Genomic DNA, 13,857 nt, shown 5'->3' with positions numbered 1-13,857 from the left:
TGACCAAAGATGGTATATTGTGAGAGGATGAGTTGACCAAAGATGGTATATTGTGAGAGGATGAATTGACCAAAGATGGTATATTGTGAGAGGATGAGTTGACCAAAGATGGTATATTGTGAGAGGATGAGTTGACCGAAGATGGTATATTGTGAGAGGAAGAGTTGACTGAAGATGGTATATTGTGAAAGGATGAGTTGACCAAAGATGGTATATTGTGAGAGGATGAGTTGACCAAAGATGGTATATTGTGATAGGATGAGTTGACCAAAGATGGTATATTGTGAGAGGAAGAGTTGACTGAAGATGGTATATTGTGAGAGGATGAGTTGACCAAAGATGGTATATTGTGAGAGGATGAGTTGACCAAAGATGGTATATTGTGATAGGATGAGTTGACCAAAGATGGTATATTGTGAGAGGATGAGTTGACCAAAGATGGTATATTGTGAGAGGAAGAGTTGACCAAAGATGGTATATTGTGAGAGGATGAGTTGACCAAAGATGGTATATTGTGAGAGGATGAGTTGACCGAAGATGGTATATTGTGAGAGGATGAGTTGACCAAAGATGGTATATTGTGAGAGGATGAGTTGACCAAAGATGGTATATTGTGAGAGGATGAGTTGACTGAAGATGGTATATTGTGAGAGGATGAGTTGACCAAAGATGGTATATTGTGAGAGGATGAGTTGACCAAAGATGGTATATTGTGAGAGGATGAGTTGACCAAAGATGGTATATTGTGAGAGGAAGAGTTGACTGAAGATGGTATATTGTGAGAGGATGAGTTGACCAAAGATGGTATATTGTGAGAGGATGAGTTGACCGAAGATGGTATATTGTGAGAGGAAGAGTTGACTGAAGATGGTATATTGTGAGAGGATGAGTTGACCGAAGATGGTATATTGTGAGAGGAAGAGTTGACTGAAGATGGTATATTGTGAGAGGATGAGTTGACCAAAGATGGTATATTGTGAGAGGATGAGTTGACCGAAGATGGTATATTGTGAGAGGATGAGTTGACCGAAGATGGTATATTGTGAGAGGAAGAGTTGACTGAAGATGGTATATTGTGAGAGGATGAGTTGACCGAAGATGGTATATTGTGAGAGGATGAGTTGACCGAAGATGGTATATTGTGAGAGGATGAGTTGACCAAAGATGGTATATTGTGAGAGGATGAGTTGACCAAAGATGGTATATTGTGAGAGGATGAATTGACCAAAGATGGTATATTGTGAGAGGATGAGTTGACCAAAGATGGTATATTGTGAGAGGATGAGTTGACCGAAGATGGTATATTGTGAGAGGAAGAGTTGACTGAAGATGGTATATTGTGAAAGGATGAGTTGACCGAAGATGGTATATTGTGAGAGGATGAGTTGACCAAAGATGGTATATTGTGATAGGATGAGTTGACCAAAGATGGTATATTGTGAGAGGAAGAGTTGACTGAAGATGGTATATTGTGAGAGGATGAGTTGACCAAAGATGGTATATTGTGAGAGGATGAGTTGACCAAAGATGGTATATTGTGATAGGATGAGTTGACCAAAGATGGTATATTGTGAGAGGATGAGTTGACCAAAGATGGTATATTGTGAGAGGAAGAGTTGACCAAAGATGGTATATTGTGAGAGGATGAGTTGACCAAAGATGGTATATTGTGAAAGGATGAGTTGACCAAAGATGGTATATTGTGAGAGGATGAGTTGACCAAAGATGGTATATTGTGAGAGGATGAATTGACCAAAGATGGTATATTGTGAGAGGATGAGTTGACCAAAGATGGTATATTGTGAGAGGATGAGTTGACCGAAGATGGTATATTGTGAGAGGAAGAGTTGACTGAAGATGGTATATTGTGAAAGGATGAGTTGACCAAAGATGGTATATTGTGAGAGGATGAGTTGACCAAAGATGGTATATTGTGATAGGATGAGTTGACCAAAGATGGTATATTGTGAGAGGAAGAGTTGACTGAAGATGGTATATTGTGAGAGGATGAGTTGACCAAAGATGGTATATTGTGAGAGGATGAGTTGACCAAAGATGGTATATTGTGATAGGATGAGTTGACCAAAGATGGTATATTGTGAGAGGATGAGTTGACCAAAGATGGTATATTGTGAGAGGAAGAGTTGACCAAAGATGGTATATTGTGAGAGGATGAGTTGACCAAAGATGGTATATTGTGAAAGGATGAGTTGACCAAAGATGGTATATTGTGAGAGGATGAGTTGACCAAAGATGGTATATTGTGAGAGGATGATGGTGATGTAAAGTGCCCACCATGCAGTCAGTTGTATTCTGTATTTCACTTTAAAAACAACACCCGGGACTTGACCTTTGAGGACATACCTTTTTTATTTTTTATTTTTTATTGACATCATCATCATCAGACATTCCTATCCATGACATCATATTTGCATCCATCATACATCTATTGTCTGCACTAAATGTCTCAATATTGTTTTGTTTATATCCCAATGATGTCAGCCCTCCCCCCCAAAAAACTGCGGAAAAAAATAAAAAAAGAACCAAAATAATATCAAATAATGTAATAATAAAGTTGAACTTTAACTAGGGGAGTAATCTTTTAGAAGCAGTACAATGAGACAATGTGGCGTGACATCATTGAGTCAGTATGAAGCACATCTCTCCAATGTCTAATGAATAAAAGCCGTGATGGTCTTCATGTTCTAAATGTGAGGACATACCTTTTTACTCTCACACTTGCTGGGGAAGATCAACTCCATTGACTTCTTAAGCCAGATACATATCTCAGAATATTAGCCACTAATCCCCCAATGATGATGTCACCTGGACTCCCCCAATGATGATGATGTCACCTGGACTCCCCCAATGATGATGATGTCATCTGGACCTGCTTTGTGAAGCCCTGAGTCACTTGGCTGTGCCACACCTTCATGAAGACCCTGACCCTGGTCTGGCTCTCATTAAAACCACCCACACTCTCCTTTCCATCCTCTCATCCTCTTATCTACACCATTATTTCATCCTCTCATCTACAGCATTATTTCATCCTCTCATCTATCTACAGCATTATTTCATCCTCTCATCTATCTACAGCATTATTTCATCCTCTCATCCATCTACAGCATTATTTCATCCTCTCGTCTCCAGCATTATTTTATCCTCTCATCCATCTACTGCATTATTTCATCCTCTCATCTATCTACACCATTATTTCATCCTCTCATCCATCTACACCATTATTTCATCCTCTCATCCATCTACAGCATTATTTCTTCCTCTCATCCATCTACAGCATTATTTCATCCTCTCATCTACAGCATTATTTCATCCTCTCATCCATCTACTGCATTATTTCATCCTCTCATCTATCTACAGCATTAGTTCATCCTCTCATCTACAGCATTATTTCATCCTCTCATCTACAGCATTATTTCATCCTCTCATCCATCTACTGCATTATTTCATCCTCTTATCTATCTACAGCATTATTTCATCCTCTCATCTATCTACAGCATTATTTCATCCTCTCATCCATCTACAGCATTATTTCATCCTCTCATCTATCTACAGCATTATTTCATCCTCTCATCTATCTACAGCATTATTTCATCCTCTCATCTACTTCTTTATTTCATCCTCTCATCCATTTACAGCATTATTTCATCCTCTCATCTACAGCATTATTTCATCCTCTCATCTACAGCATTATTTCATCCTCTCATCCATCTACTGCATTATTTCATCCTCTCATCTATCTACACCATTATTTCATCCTCTCATCCATCTACACCATTATTTCATCCTCTCATCCATCTACAGCATTATTTCTTCCTCTCATCCATCTACAGCATTATTTCATCCTCTCATCTACAGCATTATTTCATCCTCTCATCCATCTACTGCATTATTTCATCCTCTCATCTATCTACAGCATTAGTTCATCCTCTCATCTACAGCATTATTTCATCCTCTCATCTACAGCATTATTTCATCCTCTCATCCATCTACTGCATTATTTCATCCTCTTATCTATCTACAGCATTATTTCATCCTCTCATCTATCTACAGCATTATTTCATCCTCTCATCCATCTACAGCATTATTTCATCCTCTCATCTATCTACAGCATTATTTCATCCTCTCATCTATCTACAGCATTATTTCATCCTCTCATCTACTTCTTTATTTCATCCTCTCATCCATTTACAGCATTATTTCATCCTCTCATCTACAGCATTATTTCATCCTCTCATCTACAGCATTATTTCATCCTCTCATCTATCTACAGCATTATTTCATCCTCTCATCTATCTACAGCATTATTTCATCCTCTCATCCATCTACAGCATTATTTCATCCTCTCATCTATCTACAGCATTATTTCATCCTCTCATCCATCTACAGCATTATTTCATCCTCTCATCCATCTACAGCATTATTTCATCCTCTCGTCTCCAGCATTATTTCATCCTCTCATCTATCTACAGCACTATTTCATCCTCTCATCCATCTACTGCATTATTTCATCCTCTCATCTATCTACACCATTATTTCATCCTCTCATCCATCTACACCATTATTTCATCCTCTCATCCATCTACACCATTATTTCATCCTCTCATCCATCTACAGCATTATTACATCCTCTCATCTATCTACAGCATTATTCCATCCTCTCATCTACTTCTTTATTTCATCCTCTCATCCATAGCATTATTTCATCCTCTCATCTATCTACAGCATTATTTCATCCTCTCATCTATCTACAGCATTATTTCATCCTCTCATCTACAGCATTATTTCATCCTCTCATCTATCTACAGCATTATTTCATCCTCTCATCGACAGCATTATTTCATCCTCTCATCTATCTACAGCATTATTTCATCTTCTCATCTATCTACAGCATTATTTCATCCTCTCATCCATCTACAGCATTATTACATCCTCTCATCTATCTACAGCATTATTTCATCCTCTCATCTACAGCATTATTTCATCCTCTCATCTATCTACAGCATTATTTCATCCTCTCATCTACAGCATTATTACATCCTCTCATCTATCTACAGCATTATTTCATCCTCTCATCTATCTACAGCATTATTTCATCCTCTCATCTCCAGCATTATTTCATCCTCTCATCTACTGCATTATTTCATCCTCTCATCTACAGCATTATTTCATCCTCTCATCTACAGCATTATTTCATCCTCTCATCTATCTACAGCATTATTTCATCCTCTCATCTATCTATAGCATTATTTCATCCTCTCATCTATCTACAGCATTATTTGATCCTCTCATCTATCTACAGCATTATTTCATCCTCTCATCCATCTACAGCATTATTTCATCCTCTCATCTATCTACAGCATTATTTCATCCTCTCATCCATCTACAGCATTATTTCATCCTCTCATCTACAGCATTATTTCATCCTCTTATCTACTTCTTTATTTCATCCTCTCATCCATAGCATTATTTCATCCTCTCATCTATCTACAGCATTATTTCATCCTCTCATCCATCTACAGCATTATTACATCCTCTCATCTATCTACAGCATTATTTCATCCTCTCATCTATCTACAGCATTATTTCATCCTCTCATCTATCTACAGCATTATTTCATCCTCTCATCCATCTAATGCATTATTTCATCCTCTCATCTATCTACAGCATTATTTCTTCCCTCTCATCTATCTATAGCATTATTTCATCCTCTCATCCATCTACAGCATTATTTCATCCTCTCATCTATCTACAGCATTTTTCATCCTCTCATCTACAGCATTATTTCACCCTCTCATCTATCTATAGCATTATTTCATCCTCTCATCTACAGCATTATTTCATCCTCTCATCTATCTACAGCATTATTTCATCCTCTCATCCATCTACAGCATTATTTCATCCTCTCATCTATCTACAGCATTATTTCATCCTCTCATCCATCTACAGCATTATTTCATCCTCTCATCTACAGCATTATTTCATCCTCTTATCTACTTCTTTATTTCATCCTCTCATCCATAGCATTATTTCATCCTCTCATCTATCTACAGCATTATTTCATCCTCTCATCCATCTACAGCATTATTACATCCTCTCATCTATCTACAGCATTATTTCATCCTCTCATCTATCTACAGCATTATTTCATCCTCTCATCTATCTACAGCATTATTTCATCCTCTCATCCATCTAATGCATTATTTCATCCTCTCATCTATCTACAGCATTATTTCTTCCCTCTCATCTATCTATAGCATTATTTCATCCTCTCATCCATCTACAGCATTATTTCATCCTCTCATCTATCTACAGCATTTTTCATCCTCTCATCTACAGCATTATTTCACCCTCTCATCTATCTATAGCATTATTTCATCCTCTCATCTACAGCATTATTTCATCCTCTCATCTATCTACAGCATTATTTCATCCTCTCATCTACAGCATTATTTCATCCTCTCATCTATCTACAGCATTATTTCATCCTCTCATCCATCTACAGCATTATTTCATCCTCTCATCTATCTACAGCATTATTTCATCCTCTCATCTACAGCATTATTTCATCCTCTCATCTACTTCTTTTTTTCATCCTCTCATCTACAGCATTATTTCATCCTCTCATCTATCTACAGCATTATTTCATCCTCTCATCTATCTACAGCATTATTTCATCCTCTCATCCATCTACAGCATTATTTCATCCTCTCATCTACAGCATTATTTCATCCTCTCATCTATCTACAGCATTATTTCATCCTCTCATCCATCTACAGCATTATTTCATCCTCTCATCTATCTACAGCATTATTTCATCCTCTCATCCATCTACAGAATTATTTCTTCCTCTCATCTATCCACAGCATTATTTCATCCTCTCATCTATCTACAGCATTATTTCATCCTCTCATCTATCTACAGCATTATTTCATCCTCTCATCCATCTAATGCATTATTTCATCCTCTCATCTATCTACAGCATTATTTCTTCCCTCTCATCTATCTATAGCATTATTTCATCCTCTCATCCATCTACAGCATTATTTCATCCTCTCATCTATCTACAGCATTTTTCATCCTCTCATCTACAGCATTATTTCACCCTCTCATCTATCTATAGCATTATTTCATCCTCTCATCTACAGCATTATTTCATCCTCTCATCTATCTACAGCATTATTTCATCCTCTCATCTACAGCATTATTTCATCCTCTCATCTATCTACAGCATTATTTCATCCTCTCATCTATCTACAGCATTATTTCATCCTCTCATCTACAGCATTATTTCACCCTCTCATCTATCTACAGCATTATTTCATCCTCTCATCTATCTACAGCATTATTTCATCCTCTCATCTACAACATTATTTCATCCTCTCATCCATCTACACCATTATTTCATCCTCTCATCTATCTACTGCATTATTTCATCCTCTCATCCATCTACAGCATTATTTCATCCTCTCATCTACAGCATTATTTAATCTTCTCATCTACTGCATTATTTCATCCTCTCATCTATCTACAGCATTATTTCATCCTCTCATCTATCTACAGCATTGTTTCATCCTCTCATCTACAGCATTATTTCATCCTCTCATCTATCTACAGCATTATTTCATCCTCTCATCCATCTACAGCATTATTTCATCCTCTCATCTATCTACAGCATTATTTCATCCTCTCATCCATCTACAGAATTATTTCTTCCTCTCATCTATCCACAGCATTATTTCATCCTCTCATCCATCTACAGCATTATTTCATCCTCTCATCTACAGCATTATTTCATCCTCTCATCTACAGCATTATTTAATCTTCTCATCTACTGCATTATTTCATCCTCTCATCTATCTACAGCATTATTTCATCCTCTCATCTATCTACAGCATTGTTTCATCCTCTCATCTACAGCATTATTTCATCCTCTCATCTATCTACAGCATTATTTCATCCTCTCATCCATCTACAGCATTATTTCATCCTCTCATCTATCTACAGCATTATTTCATCCTCTCATCCATCTACAGAATTATTTCTTCCTCTCATCTATCCACAGCATTATTTCATCCTCTCATCTATCTACAGCATTATTTCATCCTCTCATCTATCTACAGCATTATTTCATCCTCTCATCCATCTAATGCATTATTTCATCCTCTCATCTATCTACAGCATTATTTCTTCCCTCTCATCTATCTATAGCATTATTTCATCCTCTCATCCATCTACAGCATTATTTCATCCTCTCATCCATCTACACCATTATTTCATCCTCTCATCTATCTACAGCATTTTTTCATCCTCTCATCTATCTACAGCATTTTTCATCCTCTCATCTACAGCATTATTTCACCCTCTCATCTATCTATAGCATTATTTCATCCTCTCATCTACAGCATTATTTCATCCTCTCATCTATCTACAGCATTATTTCATCCTCTCATCCATCTACACCATTATTTCATCCTCATCTATCTACAGCATTATTTCATCCTCTCATCCATCTACAGCATTATTTCATCCTCTCATCCATCTACAGCATTATTTCATCCTCTCATCCATCTACACCATTATTTCATCCTCTCATCTATCTACAGCATTTTTTTCATCCTCTCATCCATCTACAGCATTATTTCATCCTCTCATCTATCTACAGCATTTTTCATCCTCTCATCTACAGCATTATTTCACCCTCTCATCTATCTATAGCATTATTTCATCCTCTCATCTACAGCATTATTTCATCCTCTCATCTATCTACAGCATTATTACATCCTCTCATCTATCTACAGCATTATTTCATCCTCTCATCTACAGCATTATTTCATCCTCTCATCTATCTACAGCATTATTTCATCCGCTCATCCATCTACAGCATTATTTCATCCTCTCATCTATCTACAGCATTATTTCATCCGCTCATCCATCTACAGCATTATTTCATCCTCTCATCTATCTACAGCATTTTTCATCCTCTCATCTACAGCATTATTTCATCCTCTCATCTATCTACAGCATCCTCTCATCTACAGCATTATTTCATCCTCTCATCTATCTACAGCATTATTTCATCCTCTCATCCATCTACAGCATTATTTCATCCTCTCATATATCTACAGCATTATTTCATCCTCTCATCTATACAGCATCCTCTCATATACAGCATTATTTCATCCTCTCATCTATCTACAGCATTATTTCATCCTCTCATCCATCTACAGCATTATTTCATCCTCTCATCTATCTACAGCATTATTTCATCCTCTCATCCATCTACAGCATTATTTCATCCTCTCATCTATCTACAGCATTATTTCATCCTCTCATCTATACAGCATCCTCTCATATACAGCATTATTTCATTCTCTCATCTATCTACAGCATTATTTCATCCTCTCATCCATCTACAGCATTATTTCATCCTCTCATCTATCTACAGCATTATTTCATCCTCTCATCCATCTACAGCATTATTTCATCCTCTCATCTATCTACAGCATTATTTCATCCTCTCATCTATACAGCATCCTCTCATATACAGCATTATTTCATCCTCTCATCTATCTACAGCATTATTTCATCCTCTCATCTACAGCATTATTTCATCCTCTCATCTACAGCATTATTTCATCCTCTCATCTACAGCATTATTTCATCCCTTTTTTGCCTATCATCAGCTTCTAATCCTGCACATTTCATGTGTTGGTGTCCGCACCCACACCTGAAGGACTCGTGTGTGTGTGTGTGTGTGTGTGTGTGTGTGTGTGTGTGTGTGTGTGTGTGTGTGTGTGTGTGTGTGTGTGTGTGTGTGTGTGTCTGTGTGTGTGTGTGTGTGTGTGTGTGTGTGTCCGTGTGTGTACCAGTGAGTCTAGAACACACTCAGGATGTTGTCGTGTTTAGAAGGTTCTAATTATGTTGAAAACATATTTAGAAGGTGGTAAACACGACTAATGTGATGCATTGTGGGAAATGTAAGAGAACAAATAGTGTAGGACATCATAGCACCAACATTGTGTGACATGTTAGAGAACAACTAGTGTAGGACATTTTAGCACCAACATTGTGTGACATGTAAGAGAACAACTAGTGTAGGACATCATAGCACCAACATTGTGTGACATGTAAGAGACCAACTAGTGTAGGACATCACTGCACCAACATTGTGTGACATGTAAGAGAACAACTAGTGTAGGACATCATAGCACCAACATTGTGTGACATGTAAGAGAACAACTAGTGTAGGACATCACTGCACCAACATTGTGTGACATGTAAGAGAACAACTAGTGTAGGACATCATAGCACCAACATTGTGTGACATGTAAGAGAACAACTATTGTAGGACATTGTAGCACCAACATTGTGTGACATGTAAGAGAACAACTATTGTAGGACATCATAGCACCAACATTGTGTGACATGTAAGAGAACAACTATTGTAGGACATTTTAGCACCAACATTGTGTGACATGTAAGAGAACAACTATTGTAGGACATCATAGCACCAACATTGTGTGACATGTAAGAGAACAACTAGTGTAGGACATCATAGCACCAACATTGTGTGACATGTAAGGGAACAACTAGTGTAGGACATTGTAGCACCAACATTGTGTGACATGTAAGAGATCAACTATTGTAGGACATTTTAGCACCAACAAATGTCAGCTTGGCCTCATTCAAGCTTAATGGGAGCACTTTGGAAAGATCCTTTTCTTCACTTTTTGCCATTTCGGCTTCTTTTTCTGCGCTCAAACGACCACAGCTGCCTTTGATTTTGGGTTAGGGAAAAAAGCAAAACATGAATTTGAAATGAAAGTATCCAAAGTGCGGCCCGCAGCAACTTTTTTAACGGCCTGCGGCACACGCTAAAAATACTATTAAAACAATCATTAAAAAAGTGGAATAAAAAAGCAAGGAGGTGAAATGTAAGAAGAAAAAGTTGCAATGTTGACTCAAAGAACACAAAGATGGTTTTTTCTTTAAAACTGTCATTGCTCAAAAAATAATAATGAATCAAAATCTATGTTGTTATGAATTAGTAATAATAATAACAATAATAATAATAGATTTTATTTGTAAAAAGCACTTAACATTGAGTAAACAACCTCAAAGTGCTACAGTGTATTAAAAAAATAAAAATAAAAGATCATTAAAAAAAAAACATAAATAAATAAATAAAATAAAAAATTCTTATAAAATTGATTATTGACCTATTCAAGCGTCCAATTATTTTTCATCCAGTATTTCACATCAAAATATTTTTCCCTGGAAAATATTGCAGATTTTGTGTGTTTGTCATAGAATTTGTTTTCTTTGTATTAAAAAAGAAACAAAAAAACCCCAACCTAAAATCAAAGAATAGTTCTAAAGTTGATCAGAAACTCAAGTAAAACAAAAAATGTATGAGTGGGGCCCTTTGGAATCTCCAATAATTTTAGTGGGATTTTTTTTTTTTTTCTAACTCTCATTGCTCAAAAAAACCCAAAATAAAAATAAATAAAATCAATGTCATGAATTATTGACCAATATTCCACTTAGAAACATTTTGTGGAGGAATAATAATAATGCATATTTTGCATTTTTGCCTTGACAAAAAGGGTAAAAAAACATAATCAAAAAACAATTATAATTGGGCAGATTGCTCTGAAGTTGATCTAGATTCCATAGATTTAGGTGTTGATTTAAGAAAATACAAATAATAATAGATTAATTAAAGCTGCAAGCAGACCGACTTTGACGGCACATAAAATCCCAACCGGAGCTGTAATTAAAACTCTTTGGTCAACTTTTAATCAGAAGGGTTCAATCTCTCTCCTGTGCTAGTTTGAAGCCGACACGACAAATGCGCTCAGAGGAGATAATGTTTGAAAAAAGGTGACCGGTTTTTACAAAACTTTTGTTTTGAAGGGGGAATTGCAAGCTTCCTGTTGATTTTTGCTGGGGGTGGTCAATTTATGAAATGTAGGTCTAAGTGAGACCTACATAGAGGTTTTTGTTTCATATCTCTAAGACATTCCTACTGGAAGTTACAGGCAGTTTTGTCTGTGTTTTCTTCCTAGGAGCAGTTTTGTCTGTGCTTTATTCCTAGCGGGGCGCTAGAGTGCAATTGTGAGTTTTGGGGTTTGCTTTTTTTTATTAGATCGCAATTTTCGCCAGTCCTGATGTGTGTGTCCAGTTTGGTGAGTTTTGAAGCGTGTTAAGGGGGTCAAATTACAGCTCAAAGAGGCAAAGGTGACTGTTTTTACAAAACTTTTGTTTTGAAGGGGGATTTGCAAACTTCCTTTTGATTTTTTTGTTTCATGTCTCTAAGACATTCCTACTGGAAGTTACAGGCAGTTTTGTCTGTTTTTTCTTCCTAGGAGCAGTTTTGTCTGTGTTTTATTCCTAGCGGGGCGCTAGAGTGCAATTTTGAGTTTTGGGGTTTGCTTTTTTTATTAGATCGCAATTTTCGCCAGTCCTGATGTGTGTGTCCAGTTTGGTGAGTTTTGAAGCATGTTAAGGGGGTCAAATTACAGCTCAAAGAGGCAAAGGTGACTGTTTTTACAAAACTTTTGTTTTGAAGGGGGATTTGCCAACTTCCTGTTGATTTTTGCTGAAGAAAGTTGATGTATGAAATGTAGGTCTAAGTGAGACCTACATAGAGGTTTTTGTTTCATGTCTCTACGACATTCCTACTGGAAGTTACAGGCAGTTTTGTCTGTGTTTTTTTCTTAGGGGGCGCTAGAGCGCAATTTTGAGTTTTAAAGTTTTTTTTTTTTTTTTAATAGATGGCAATTTTCGGCAGTCCTGATGCGGGTGTCAAATTTGGTGAGTTTTGAAGCATGTTAAGGGGGTCAAATTACAGCTCAAAGAGGCGGCGGAATAATAATAATAAAACCTTACAATTACAATAGGGTCCTCTGTCCCAAAGGGACATTGCGGTCCCTAATTAGGGCCCGCATGGGACATAAGGACCTATTGAATTTGTAAGGTTTTATTCTTTATTCTTTATTCTTCCACCGCCACATTAAACTGTAATTTGACCCACTTAACATGCTTCAAAACTCACCATATTTGACCCACACATCAGGACCTGCAAAAATTGCCTTTTTTTAAAAAAACCGAACCACAAAACTCAAAATTGCGCTCTAGCGCCCCCTAGGAAAAAAAAAACTAGACTGCCTGTAACTCCCACTAGGAAGGTCGGAGAGACATGAAACAAAAACTTCTATGTAGGTCTGACTTAGACCTACATTTCATAATGTTACATTGTCGGGCTAAAATCAACAGGAAGTTGGCAATTCCCCCTTCAAGACAAAAAAGTACTAAAAACAGTAACTTTTGCCTCTTTGAGCTGTAATTTGACCCCCTTAACACGCTTCAAAACTCACCAAACTGAACACACACTGGCAAAAATTGCGATCTTATAAAAAAACCTAACCCCAAATCTTAGCGCAATTTTTGAATAAAACGCAGAAAAAAACTGCTCCTCGGAAGAAAAAAATGACAAAACTGCCTGTAACTCCCACTGGGAAGGTCGGAGAGACATGAAACAAAAACCTCTATGTAGGTCTAACTTAGACCTACATTTCATAAATTGACAACCCCCAGCAAAAATCAACAGGAAGTTTGCTATTCCCCCTTCAAAACAACATTTTTGTAAAAACCGGTCACCTTTCTTCAAACATTATCTCCTCTGAGCGCGTTTGTTGTTTCGGCTTCAAACTAACACAGGAGAGAGATTGAACCTTTCTGATTAAAAGTTGGCGAAAGAGTTTTGATACCTGCTCCGGTTTTGATTTTATGAGCCTTCAAAGAACCTCTGCGCTGATGCTGCTGTTTTTTCAA

Source organism: Nerophis lumbriciformis, linkage group LG16 (assembly GCF_033978685.3).
Source record: "Nerophis lumbriciformis linkage group LG16, RoL_Nlum_v2.1, whole genome shotgun sequence".
Classification (NCBI taxonomy): domain Eukaryota; kingdom Metazoa; phylum Chordata; class Actinopteri; order Syngnathiformes; family Syngnathidae; genus Nerophis; species Nerophis lumbriciformis.
Note: the sequence above shows the minus strand (reverse complement) of the source record.